At 42.8% G+C, this 13,387-nt stretch overlaps 1 long non-coding RNA gene across 2 annotated transcripts; it reads right to left on the reverse strand.

The window, feature by feature from the left end:
* Window positions 1–7,630: 7,630 nt before the first annotated feature.
* On the reverse strand, window positions 7,631–12,286 carry LOC147617855 (uncharacterized). Of its 2 annotated transcripts, XR_015262267.1 has the most exons (3): window positions 12,120–12,286; window positions 11,801–11,908; window positions 7,631–11,702 (listed from the first exon to the last, which is right to left on the reverse strand). It is a non-coding gene; the product is annotated as an uncharacterized LOC147617855 (long non-coding RNA). The 2 variants fall into 2 exon arrangements; XR_015262268.1 differs by lacking the exon at window positions 12,120–12,286 and having other exon boundaries at window positions 11,796–12,108.
* Window positions 12,287–13,387: the final 1,101 nt, after the last annotated feature.

Genomic DNA, 13,387 nt, shown 5'->3' on the forward strand with positions numbered 1-13,387 from the left:
CCCAATCATGTGTGGAGCAGTCAGGCTTGAGGGTGTCTGGGGTTTCTGGTTTTCGAATCAGGATGGCTAATCATCAAAAGGTAAAATGTCTTGGTATGGTAAAGGAGTTGGAAATTGAAGCTTTTAATGACAAAGCTACTGTAGATTTTCATGTGATGCCTGCGGGTCTTGGTGCTTTTCCAATTATTCTTGGACGACCCTGGTTGCGAGTGGTGGGCGCAGTACAAGACTGGAGGTATGGGACCATTTCTTTGCATAATAAGCGGGGTAATAAAAAATCTTTTGAGATGCATAGTAGGAGATCTTTGAATGATGTGTGGGAGAGGCCACAGGATTCGAGTGAAGAGGAAACTACCACCAGTACTTCTGAATCGGAGATGGATTCATCGACTACTGCTTCTAGTGAAGAAGAGGTAGATGTGGCTTTCCTAGTATCAGAGCAACAAGGTAATGAAGATAAAGAAGTGCATGAAGTGGGTGCTGAGGGAGAAGATACCTTGGGGTCATATGAAGTGATGGAGGAGTTACTGCAGCCAAAGATAGAAGTGAAGAAGAAGCAGGAGCTGATTGAAGGAATGCTGAGTCCGGATCTTTCGAGTGTGGAGAAAAGGTTAGATATGTTAATATGCTGTCTCATTTTCCAGAATTGTTCATCACCTCTTATAAGGAGATTCGAGGATTTAAAGGGCCAGATTTGAGGATTGAATTGAAAGAAGGTGTAAAAACAGTTAGGCAGAAGCTTCGCAGGATGGGACGAGAACAAATGCAGGCCCTAAGAGAGGAAGTTGATAAGCTGTTGAGTGCAGGTTTCATTACACAAGTGGACACAGCTGAGTGGGTAAGTCCTACAGTGGTGAGTCCAAAGAAGGATGGCAGGTGGCGTATATGTGTGGATTTCAAGCCTTTGAATGCTGCTACCTACAAAAAAGGATTTTTACCCCCTACCTTTTTTTGGATGAGATCTTGGATACTGTAGTAGCTGGATATGAAAGGTACAGTGTTTGTGATGGGTTTTCAGGTTATTTTCAGTTAAATATTGCACAAGAGCGCAAGACGACTTTCATTACACCTTGGGGGTGTTTCTGCTACAAAGTTCTTCCTTTTGGATTGATGAATGGGCCAGCCTACTATCAAAAAATGGCAAATTGGGTATTATCTCCTTTTTTGAACAAGTTTGTCAAGGATTTTATTGATGATTTTTGTATATACAGCTCCAGGCAAGAGCATTGTAAGTGGGTGATTGAGTTGCAGGAGTTTACTTTCTCATTCTTGGTGGAAGAGAGTACCAGGGCGACCTTAGCTGATCTATTGACATATAAGGAGAGTCCTCTTCTTATAAAGGAGGAGACCATCAAGAAGCGGATGCGGCTGAGTTGGTGAATGCACACTTATTATATTTTGATGGTTCCTACAGGAAAAGCCATGATACAGCCTCAGGAGGTTTGGTGCTTTATGATCCACAGGGTTGCCTTGTTTTTAAGAAGGGTGTTAAGGTGGATGCACATAGCAACAATGAAGCGGAGTATCTGACTTTGGAAGTTGGATTGCAAATATGTTTAAAGCATGGTATACACAGGATTCGCATTCGAGGAGATGCATTGCTTGTGGTAAAACAGGTGTTGGGAGTCTGGAAGTCAAAGAATAGGTCACTCAAAGAGATGTGTTTCAAGATTAAAGGTTTGTTGAAGGAATTTGAAGCTTGGAGTCTTAAGCATGTGGATCGAGGCCATAATGAGGAGGCTCATGAAGCAACCCAGGGAATGATTGGTGAAGTTTTTGTTCTTAAAGCTCATGCATCATTTTATTGTGACAGGGAGAAATTACAAGATGTTGAGGAGTTTTTGTTAACAGGGATGATTCCTAGTGGTTTTGAAAAATCAAAAAAATATGGTTTCATCAGGAAAGCTACAAGGTATGTGATGGTTGGTGATGCTTTGTATTTGAAGGAAATTGACTTGATAATGCGACGGGTACCTTGGAAGGAAGAAATCTACAAAATTCTTAAGGAAAACCATGAAGGGACATGCGGTGGACATTTTGCCTCAAAGATTACTTTGCATAAAGTGTTGCAAGAAGGTTATGTATGGCCAAGTGTACATAAGGATGTTAATCACTGGTGCAGGTCATGCAAACAATGCCAAGCCCACAGTAGACGGATATTAAGGCCTGAAATGAGGAAGACAATTCTTGCTTATGATGTTTTTGAAAAACGAGAAATTGATGCTGTGGGACCTTTGCCTATTACCAGCCGAGGGAAGTGCTACATCTTGACTGCAGTTGATTACCTTTCTAGATGGGCGGAAGCAAAGGCAGTGAAACAAATTACTGCTAAGGAGGTTGCAAAGTTTGTATATTATGATATTTGTTGTAAGTTTGGTGTGCCATTGGAATTGCTTTCTGATCAGGGCCCAGGTTTTAGAGCAGAGCTTATGGACTATTTGTGTACAAAGATGAAGATCAGTCTCGCAGTTTTACCACACCTTACTATCCACAGTGTAATGGCTTGAATGAGCGTTTCAATGGTGAATTGATCAAGATTTTATCTAAGGTGACAGAGCGACAAGACAAGAATTGGGATCTGGAATTGCCTACTGCCTTGTGGCAGTAGGCAATTGCCTACTGCCTTGATCAAGATTTTATCTAAGGTGACAGAGCGACAAGGCAAGAATTGGGATCTGGAATTGCCTACTGCCTTGATCAAGATTTTATCTAAGGTGACAGAGCGACAAGGCAAGAATTGGGATCTGGAATTGCCTACTGCCTTGTGGGGCATACAGGACAGCAATTAAGACTAGTACTGGTTTCACTCCATTTCATCTTGTTTATGGGAAAGAAGCTTTATTGCCTATTGAGGTGGAGATACCAGCTGTTAAAATGTTGGAAAAGCTTTTGGAAGAGCCTAAAGATGCCCTTAAAGAGCGGCTGTTATATTTACAAGAAGCACAGTTGAACAGGGATAATGCTTTGAAGCATTATGAAGATATGCAAGCAAGGACGTTGGAGAAGATCAACAAGAAGATTAAAAGCAAAGGAATTATGAAGGATGACTTGGTATTACGTTATAATAGCAGGCTGGATAATTCCTTTCATAAGAAGTTTCAAATTAAGCGGGAGGGACCTTTCTTGGTGATGCAAGGATTGGCAAATGGTACCTATCAATTGGCAGATTTAGATGGGACTTTACATGCTTCCAGGATAAATGGATACAGGTTGAAGAAGTATTATGCACGTTTGATGGTGATTGTACAGGTTGCAGTATTTGAAGATGAGATTTTAGATGAAGGGCAGTTTTTGGATATGGATTTAGGTCTTGAAATGCTTTTTACTGCTGATCATGAATGATTCAGCAAGCTAGGGGTTGGGCAAAGTATGTCAGGCAAAATTCTGTAAAGGTGTTTTGAGTTCGTGTACATATGGGATGCATGGTATGCAATAAAACTTTGCCCTGAATGTCCTAGCAAATGTACAGACTGAATGGCTTTGGAGTGAGTTAGTGCATGCATTTTTCTTTGGAGCAACTGTTTGAGACTTGAGGTTTTTATTATATGAGCTTTTTATTTGTCAAGAGGGTGTTTTGGATGTGTGCAAATAAGAGTGGAAGAGCATGAGGGTGTCAATGATAGGGTTTTGATGAGCCTCTGGTGGAAATAGATGTACATATGTTGGTTTACGTGGAGAGAGAGCCCAATCTGGACTGTAAATGTTGAAATCTACAAGGGACACCAGCTAAATATAATTTGCTCTTTGTGCTTGAGTCTGGATGTACTGTGTAGATTTGGAATGGCCGTATGTCTCCACATCGCAGAGGATTTGGGCATAATAGCCATGGTGATGAGACGTGGTATTTGTGTGGATTTCGGGGTTTAAAAAGATCTTGATGAAGGCCTTGATAGGCATTGAAGTATGGCATGGGAACCACCTTCAAAAAGTATATATACATATATATATATAATAAAAAAAACACCACCAAGTGGCGAGCAACAAAGGAACCAGCTGGCACTTCCTTTGGCTGCCACCTTGTCCACCAATGCGACCTTCATGAAGGTTGGCGAAAGGTGAAGAGGGCGGTTGCCGCTTGGACAGAGGATTCTTGGAAAAAAAAAGAGCTAACGAGGAGGTTCTCTTTGTGGAGTGCAAGGCTGATCAGGAGAGGAAAAAAGCTGACAGTGAGCCGACGAGGAAAGAGAGAGACACGCCTTTTGAATGCACGGAGCCGCCTTTGGAGCCAGGGGCGCAGACGAGAGAGGGAGCCGCGTGGGTGGTGCGAAGAGCTGCAGGGCTGGATGCGCAGAGAAGGCTGGCTCTACAGGCGCCGACCATGAGGCCTCTGGTGTGATCGTGAGAGAGCCAACGCTGTGAGGGGACGTCAGTGGGCTGGTGATACTGCAGAGGCTGAGGCGTTCGAGAGAAACAGCCGCCTTGTAGCTCTGAGTGGTGCTGCTGATAGACGGCTGGTTTTGTGAAGAGGATGCGCAGGGCGCAGCTGCTGGGTCAAAGGCAACAAGGCTAGCGACAACGTGAAGGTGGGCGACTGGAGACGCCGACGTGGAAGCCTTGGTGGTCGTGTGACTGGAGCAGTGGGACAGGCTGGTGACAGAAGGCATGCAGGGCGAGTGGCTGGCGCCGAGCAGCTTGCAAGGAACTATGAAAGTGCGCAGCTGACTGGCGCAAGGTGAGGCCACAGGTGGTCAGGTTTTTTTTTCTCTAGTGTGCGCAGGGTGGCTGGTAGGCCACCGTTGAAGCCTAAGGGAAAGCAGGGTGGTAGACATACAAAGAGGAGTCGCCCTCTGGCAGAGACACGGAAGGGAGAGTGCAGAGCGGATAGAAAAGGCGGGTTCTTCAGGAAGAGCGAAGGGGGCTGGCGGGTAGTACAGCTGCAGAAAAAGGGGTGTGGTAGCCGCTTGTTTCGAGGCCTCTGGTGTGTGACCAAGAGAAAGCTTTGGGCAACAGTGTGTGTGAGTTGTTTGTTGTGCAAGGAAGAGTGGGTTGAAGCTTGTAAATTGATAAAAAGCTATGTGTGATGGATGACCCCTTGTAAGTGGACTAATAGGGTTTTGTGTTGATGATATGTGAGTGGCCTAGCCTTGTTGACAGATAAAAGGCCTTGATAATGAGATGTGTGAGCAGTTTGAAGCTGTCTTTTCTTTGGTTTGCTTGTGGGATAAGAGAGAGATGTGGTGAGACGTGTATGATATCGTCTCTGGTGCCCCCATTTTGTTGTTATATTCAAAGTTTGTGAGCCGGAAGGCTATAGAGGCCCTGTGTTTGTTTCCTTGTTTCCGCCTCACAGTGGTCTTTGTGTGGTCCCTTACAGATATATCATGTCCTTTTTTGAAATATGTTGTTGCGTAATATATATATATATATATCTAGATGAATCCAGGAAACATGCCCAAGTTCACCTTTCAGGAACGTGCATGTTATATACTCATGGTAGTTAACCCACAAGACTATATAACTACCTCCTTTTCCACCGTAGCTTTAGCTTAAGTCTTCACCTTAATTCGTGGCCACAAATCTTATCGGCACAAATTCTCATCAGCACAAGAAAACGACCCAACTACATCTGGGACACCATCTTCAAAATCATTGACACGTCCCTTTAGTATCCACCAGGGCATTAACCTGCTCAAGCAACATCTAGTATTACAAGAATCTCCCATGTGTCCTCTTCCACAAACACTCCGGGCATACCTTCCCTTCCTGTATCAAACACTCCGGGCATACCTTCCCTTACTGTATCCGTAGCCTCCTCCAAGGCATTGGTATAAAAATCAGGGTTCACAAACCCATCCAATGCATGATTATGAATAGCAAGCAGGTCGTCATCAACCTCATCCTCATGGTGGATATACGATTCCACACACTCTCTGTTGTGGCTCAGCAAGACCTAATACTTTATGAGCATCTTCCAAAGCATCAGGCATAACATCAAAAACATTTATCAACTATAACCTCTCGATACTTTCGTGGCACTACATCATCTACTAGATTATATTTTCCCTCCAAACTGTCATGCGCCTCAACCTTGTTTTCCAAGTCCTTAGCCCACTTGCGTAAACTAAAAGGCTCCTTGTCCTTCATACCAAGACCCATGGATGCCTGAGATGTTGAGAAAAATTATTGTATCATTGCCTCCACATACTGTCTAGGTATCTTCCAACTGTATGTCCAATTCCCCAGCTACATTTTGGTCACCTCGAACAGTTACATCAGCAATCTCAACATCTGTGTACAAATCCATACACAGATCTTCAAGGTACATATCTTCTTCAACTGTCTCATAACAAAATTTTGATGGTTATATGACTTTGAGGAGTCATAATGGACACACCACCATGGTTGCTGATATGCTTTTTAGCAAACGGGCTTGTGATACCACACCCCTCTCCTTCAAAACTCATATGTAGTCACTTACCAATTGGCTGTCACACACAAATTCCTGACCAGAGCTTCAAAAAAACCATTCTCTTCATCAGAATCCTCAGTATCATGTTCATGGTTGGAAATTCCTATTCTAACCATGGACACACCTCCATGGTTGCTGATTTTAGCAAACGGGCTTGTGATACCACGCACTTCTTCTTCAAAACTCGTATGTAGTCACTTACCAATTGGGCTGTCACACAAAAATTCCTATCTAGGAAATCATCATTGACCAGAGCTTCAAAAAAACCTCTTCATCAGAATCCTCGGTATCATGTTCAGCTGACATGTCATTACTCCTTAGGGTGAATGACTCCCCTAAATCCATAGATCCAGAGCTTCTAAATCCATAGATCCAGAGCTTCCTTCCGTATCTTGTATATCCCGAGATGTCATATCAAAGCTGGAGTCCATGCTACCTTCCTTGATGACTGCATCTTTTTCATCACTATTTCAGACATCCTTGACTGAATCAGCCAGCTCCCAAGAAAACTCTTTCTTCAACGATTTGGTCTCCCGCCGAATTGCATAATATATGGCTTTTGCATAACTATCACATGTGTCTAACTACTCTCAGCTGCCATACTAGGCCCAAAGCCTCCACAAAACACATGAATATATCCATATTGTCAAAGAGATCAATGTATTCCAACCAAGCATCTTCATACCTGATTTGGAAATCAGCAATCAGCTCCCCTTCATACTGCCTGAGGTTTGTAAGGTGTGTTCGAGACTCCTTCCTGTCTCCCTCCAGTGAAAATCTATGAAGCAAAGCCTTTGACAACAGCTTCCAACTATCTCTTACATGATCTGGCAAAGAAGAGTACCAAAAAACTGCAGGTCCTGAAATCCTTTGTGCCCTCGAGCCTTGTCATCCTTAATCCCTGCATGTCTACACTTCTTCTTTACTACAAGACGAACAAAAACATGCACATCCTCATAGCCACGTCCATTGAAAACTTCTGGCTTCTCCATCAGCACCAACCTGCCTGATATGAACCAAGAGCAAACTGAAGGGTGCCTTGAAAGCCCTCCACAGGGGCACCAAAACAATGATGCTTTGGGGAAAGCCTGCTGCTATAGTTCCTTCCCAAAACACCACGTTGGAAAAAAATAATATACTAGGACCATAACACAAACAAAACCACAACCAACAAACAGAAACACCTCTACATCATCATGAGAAAATGTAAACACTGACAAGTTGAACCATCAAAGACATGATTATATTTGAGATTAACCAGCTTTTAAAGACAAAAACTATGCAAATATGCACATGCTATAGATTTACATGATGAGTGATGCATGTCTCATTAATCCTCATCATCTACATCAAGCTTGACAATCACACTCTGCACAATACAATCCAAACGTTGGGAGTTCTAAACACCTTTTCAATTTGGAGAGATGGGTACAAGCTTGCCAGGTCACCAACACATGACCTCATCAATGCAATCATGTAGTATATCATTTTGGAAAAGAGTTTTGCCGAAGACAACACCTATGGTATTTAAGCCTCTCTTCAAAGATCAAAAGGATAGGGCACCTTTCGTGCCTGCTGGCATTTCTGCGCCCTCCATGCCTCCGACTGTCAACCCTATTCCTTGTAAAGCCACGTTATGTGAGGCCAACAAGGAAAATATTCCTCCTCGCATCCTCACACTGCCCGAAGGCTCGACTGGTTTGTAGAATCTCAAGGGTGTCAAACAGAGAGCCCGTTCTTCAGGTGCTGTTGTGTTGTGTTGTTTAGTTTTACATGTATAATATATATTCTGTATATTCTGCGTTCAATCTTCGACTGTATGTGTATGTGGATCGCAAGCAGCAGCGACACATTGTGTGCCACGACAAAGAGAGAGAAGGTGGAGGACTTATCTGTTTCGTGAACTAGTCGTTCGACCAATGCTCCTCCCTGTCCGAAGTTCCCGACTCGTGGCAATCTGAAGATGCTCGAGGTGTCTATGACCATTGGCATCGGCAACACCGATGTCAACACTTCTTTCGGGGATAACCTCGTCGAGTTTTCTCGGCGATAGTGCACACAAGCACTTTTCTCCCTCAAAAGAGGTGGAACGCTTCACCATTTGCACTTTTAGATGGTGGCTCGCATCCTGTCTACTTCTATCATTGTGCACCACGTCATGTGGAATGTGAGCAAGCCCGTCGGAGCGAGTATCATGTGCCGGGCGCTTCGCCAGATTAAAATGCACACGTTCCAGTGAATGGTGGGTTACTGTCTCAAGGATCTGCACTAACCTCATTTTCGTTTTCATGCTCATAATGTGCCTGTAGATGAGATGTCTAGAGGAAGGACACTGTATGTGGAGTTCGGTCAAGGAGACCTCAAAAACCAGGTATGCCTGACACTGAGAAATGTGTTTGAGCGAGCTTCCATCTACATGGAAAAATATATTCTCAATAAGTGGTTTATCACTCTTGAAGATGATAAGTGGTAAATACTTCCCTGGTGCACAATGGATAATTCCTAAAACTCGGAATGGATGGACTCTGCTAGAGCTCGAGCTATTTGGAAGTGCCTCAAAATTCCGGACGTAGCTGATATCTGAGATATTAGAAAGGTCTTCTTCCGCGATCAGTACATAGAGGGGGAAGCAGCCAGGTACTTTCTCAATGAGAATCAAGAGAAAGATGAGCAAGCAACCAATTGCAGGAGCAGTCCGATAAAACCTCACGCGACCAACCTGGTGGTTGGGCCAATCCTATCTTTTTCGAGGAAAGTCCACCGGACGGTGAACCCAACGATCCGTACATCAACTCCTTTGGGGAGAGGGCCACTAAATTCCTCAGAGCTGTGAGCGAAGGGTAAGACTTTATACCCGTTCCCTCACGGCATGATCTCAATCCGTGAGGCCTTTCTGTAATGGAGTCGTTTTGCCCCACTATGTTGTAAATAAATAATCTGTATGGTCTCTACAAGAGATGTTTTTTTCTCCATGTGTTTTGCTATGAATAAAACGTTGGCCCTATGTCGTGGTCTTTGTGTGGTCCCTTACAGATATATCATGTCCTTTTTTGAAATATGTTGTTGCGTAATATATATATATATCTAGATGAATCCAGGAAACATGCCCAAATTCACCCTTCAGGAACGTGCATGTTATATACTCATGGTAGTTAACCCACAAGACTATATAACTACCTCCTTTTCCACCGTAGCTTTAGCTTAAGTCTTCACCTTAATTCGTGGCCATAAATCTTATCGGCACAAGAAAACGACCCAACTACATCTGGGACACCATCTTCAAAATCATTGACACGTCCCTTTAGTATCCACCAGGGCATTAACTTGCTCAGCAACATCTAGTATTACAAGAATCTCCCATGTGTCCTCTTCCACAAACACTCCGGGCATACCTTCCCTTCCTGTATCCGTAGCCTCCTCCAAGGCATTGGTATAAAAATCAGGGTTCACAAACCCATCCAATGCATGATTATGAATAGCAAGCAGGTCGTCATCAACCTCATCCTCATGGTGGATATACGATTCCACACACACTCTGTTGTGGCTCAGCAAGACCTAATACTTTATGAGCATCTTCCAAAGCATCAGGCATAACATCAAAAACATTTATCAACTCTTTGCTCATCATAACCTCTCGATACTTTCGTAGCACTACATCATCTAACTAGATTATATTTTCCCTCCAAACTGTCATGCGCCTCTACCTTGTTTTCCAAGTCCTTAGCCCACTTGCGTAAACTAAAAGGCTCCTTGTCCTTCATACCAAGACCCATGGATGCCTGAGATGTTGAGAAAAATTATTGTATCATTGCCTCCACATACTGTCTAGGTATCTTCCTACTGTATGTCCAATTCCCCAGCTACATTTTGGTCACCTCGAACAGTTACATCAGCAATCTCAACATCCGTGTACAAATCCATACACAGATCTTCAAGATACATATCTTCAACTGTCTCATAACAAAATTTTGATGGTTATGACTTTGAGGAGTCATAATGGACACACCACCATGGTTGCTGATATGCTTTTTAGCAAACGGGCTTGTGATACCACACCCCTCTCCTTCAAAACTCATATGTAGTCACTTACCAATTGGCTGTCGCACACAAATTCCTGACCAGAGCTTCAAAAAAACCATTCTCTTCATCAGAATCCTCAGTATCATGTTCATGGTTGGAAATTCCTATTCTAACCATGGACACACCTCCATGGTTGCTGATTTTAGCAAACGGGCTTGTGATACCACGCACTTCTCCTTCAAAACTCGTGTGTAGTCACTTACCAATTGGCTGTCACACAGAAATTCCTATCTAGGAAATCATCATTGACCAGAGCTTCAAAAAAACCATTCTCTTCATCAGAATCCTCAGTATCATGTTCAGCTGACATGTCATTACTCCTTAGGGTGAATGACTCCCCTAAATCCATAGATCCAGAGCTTGCTTCCCCTAAATCCATAGATCTAGAGCTTCCTTCCGTATCTTGTATATCCCGAGATGTCATATCGAAGCTGGAGTCCAACTCCTTGATGACTGCATCTTTTTCATCACTATTTCAGACATCCTTGACTGAATCAGCCAGCTCCCAAGAAAACTCTTTTTCTTCAACGATTTGGTCTCCCGCCGAATTGCATAATATATGGCTTTTGCATAACTATCACATGTGTCTTAACTACTCTCAGCTGCCATACTAGGCCCAAAGCCTCCACAAAACACATGAATATATCCATATTGTCAAAGAGATCAATGTATTCCAAGGAGTTCTAAACACCTTTTCAATTTGGAGAGATGGGTACAAGCTTGCCAGGTCACCAACACATGGCCTCATCAATGCAATCATGTAGTATATCATTTTGGAAAAGAGTTTTGTGAAGACCAGAGACAAGGTAGTGCACACGAGCCACCAAAACACAACACCTATGGTATTCAAGCCTCTCTTCGAAGATCAAAAGGATAGGGCACCCAATCTGCCTAACAACCAGGTTTAATTCATTTGGAAAGCACCATTACCACCACAGCAGATTCAGCCCGCTCACAGCTTACACCCATTATGGCCAGGGTTTTTGGTCTGCAGATCGATCTTAGACACGGCTCCCAGCAGCGTATCTCCTTTTTCCTAAGGTTGTCACAGCTTCTTCACCCCCACGATCACACCAAGGTCTTCAACGCATGCAGCAATCTCTTCACAGACACGAGCTCATCAATAGGATGAATGGCTCCAAGCAGCGTATCCTCAAGGGAAATTCTGATAGAGTTTCCCCTTCCTACTCAGTTGCAAACCACCGGCAATAGCCTGACAACAAACCTCAAACTCACCTTGGAAACGAGAGTCTCAACAGGCTAATAACCATCAAACTAAAAACTCAAAACAACAGAATACTGTTACCTTACCCTCACTGTGGTTTGTAGTTTGGCTTCCAGTAGCAGCCCACACTGCATGATAGCCCTTACTGTCGTGTCCAAACATCCTCCTTCATCCAGGTCGATACCATCATCCATCTGGTTTCCAAAATCAGCGACAGCTGTCAGCAATGCAATGAAGCCCTTTTCTCTCTAAGCTTTGCAGTTTGATTCTTTGCCTAATGTCCTCATGCCTTTGGTTTCTCCACTTGGCTAATGCCTAATTAACGATAGCTTGAGTTTATACCACTTATTCATAGCCAAGGTTCCAACACCCATAATCTTGATTCTGGGGCTTCCATTACCATACCTCAAAGGCTTCAAGAAACATCCAAGACTACCAATATTTCTCCATCTTCATTGCCATTGCTCAAGGAGTGTTCTTCAGCCGCCACGAGAAGAGAAGGGACCATGTTGTTGTTATCATCTCCCTTGCCTTTCTTGCAACACGGAAAAACACAAAGCATGCATGCCACTCCTCCTTGCCGATTGCATCTAGCATGTGACCACACCATGATGTCTTCTACCATGACCGGAAAAAACCTATCAACGTAAAACACATGTAGCTTGTGTGTGTGATAGAAGTGGAAAGAGTACATTTTTGGCATCATGTTGAATTGTTTTAATGTGTGACCCACATCGTGTGTGTATCATAATCAACTTGAGGATTGAATTGATGAAGGAAAGGCATACCCAAAAGTATGTCACTAATGTGCAATGGTGTAATTAAGAAATCCCTTTTCTCTTTATAAGGACCAATGATAGTTTCTAGTTGCCTAATTTCCTTGGTTCCATTGTAACGTGTACCTTGGAATGCATATAAAGTGATGGGTGTGTTTCTAATTGTAGCTTTTTAACAACACATTTTAAAATAAAATCATGCATACTTCCATCATCATGCAACACAATAATATCATGACCATTGCTTTTACCCTTCATCTCTTAAGCAAAGAATAGAATGAAATAGGGTTACATGGCATATCGCTTTTACATGACCATTGCTTTTACCCTTCATCTCTTAAGCAAAGAATAGAATGAAATAGGGTTACTTGGCATATCGCTTTGTTCGGGATTACCATCATCATATGTCTTCGGACCAATGTAGAGCGTAATCACCATCATCATTGGGCACATTTTCGATGTTATGTAGTTGAGCACTTGTTGGTCTAAGATTCTTTCAACATCGAGTATTTGCAAAGTGGCCTAGTTGGTTGCATTTATAACAGCTTCTTTGCAGTATTAGTGTTGTGACTAATAGGCTTTGGTTGAGATAAATTAATTGATTAAAAATAACATCCATATAAAATTTAATATCGACAAGACAATGCAACCAATACTTTCCACGCATCTACGGATTCACCTTCTTACGCGTAAAGTAAGCTACAATCGTCCGAGTTTAGAAAGGCATCCCAATCCAAACCTATCTAGGAGAATTCATAACAGAAAAACCTGGGAATATAAATATTCCATGAATTCTTTTAAGAATCCATAATTTTCACAACATAGGAATATATAAAATATTCCATGATTTCATCCTCATAACAATACTTTCAAATCAGAATAGCTCGAGAGGATTAA

The sequence above is a fragment of the Cibotium barometz genome, chromosome 36 (genome assembly GCF_041138505.1).
Source record: "Cibotium barometz isolate CiBa-2024 chromosome 36, ASM4113850v1, whole genome shotgun sequence".
Taxonomy (NCBI): Eukaryota; Viridiplantae; Streptophyta; class Polypodiopsida; order Cyatheales; family Cibotiaceae; genus Cibotium; species Cibotium barometz.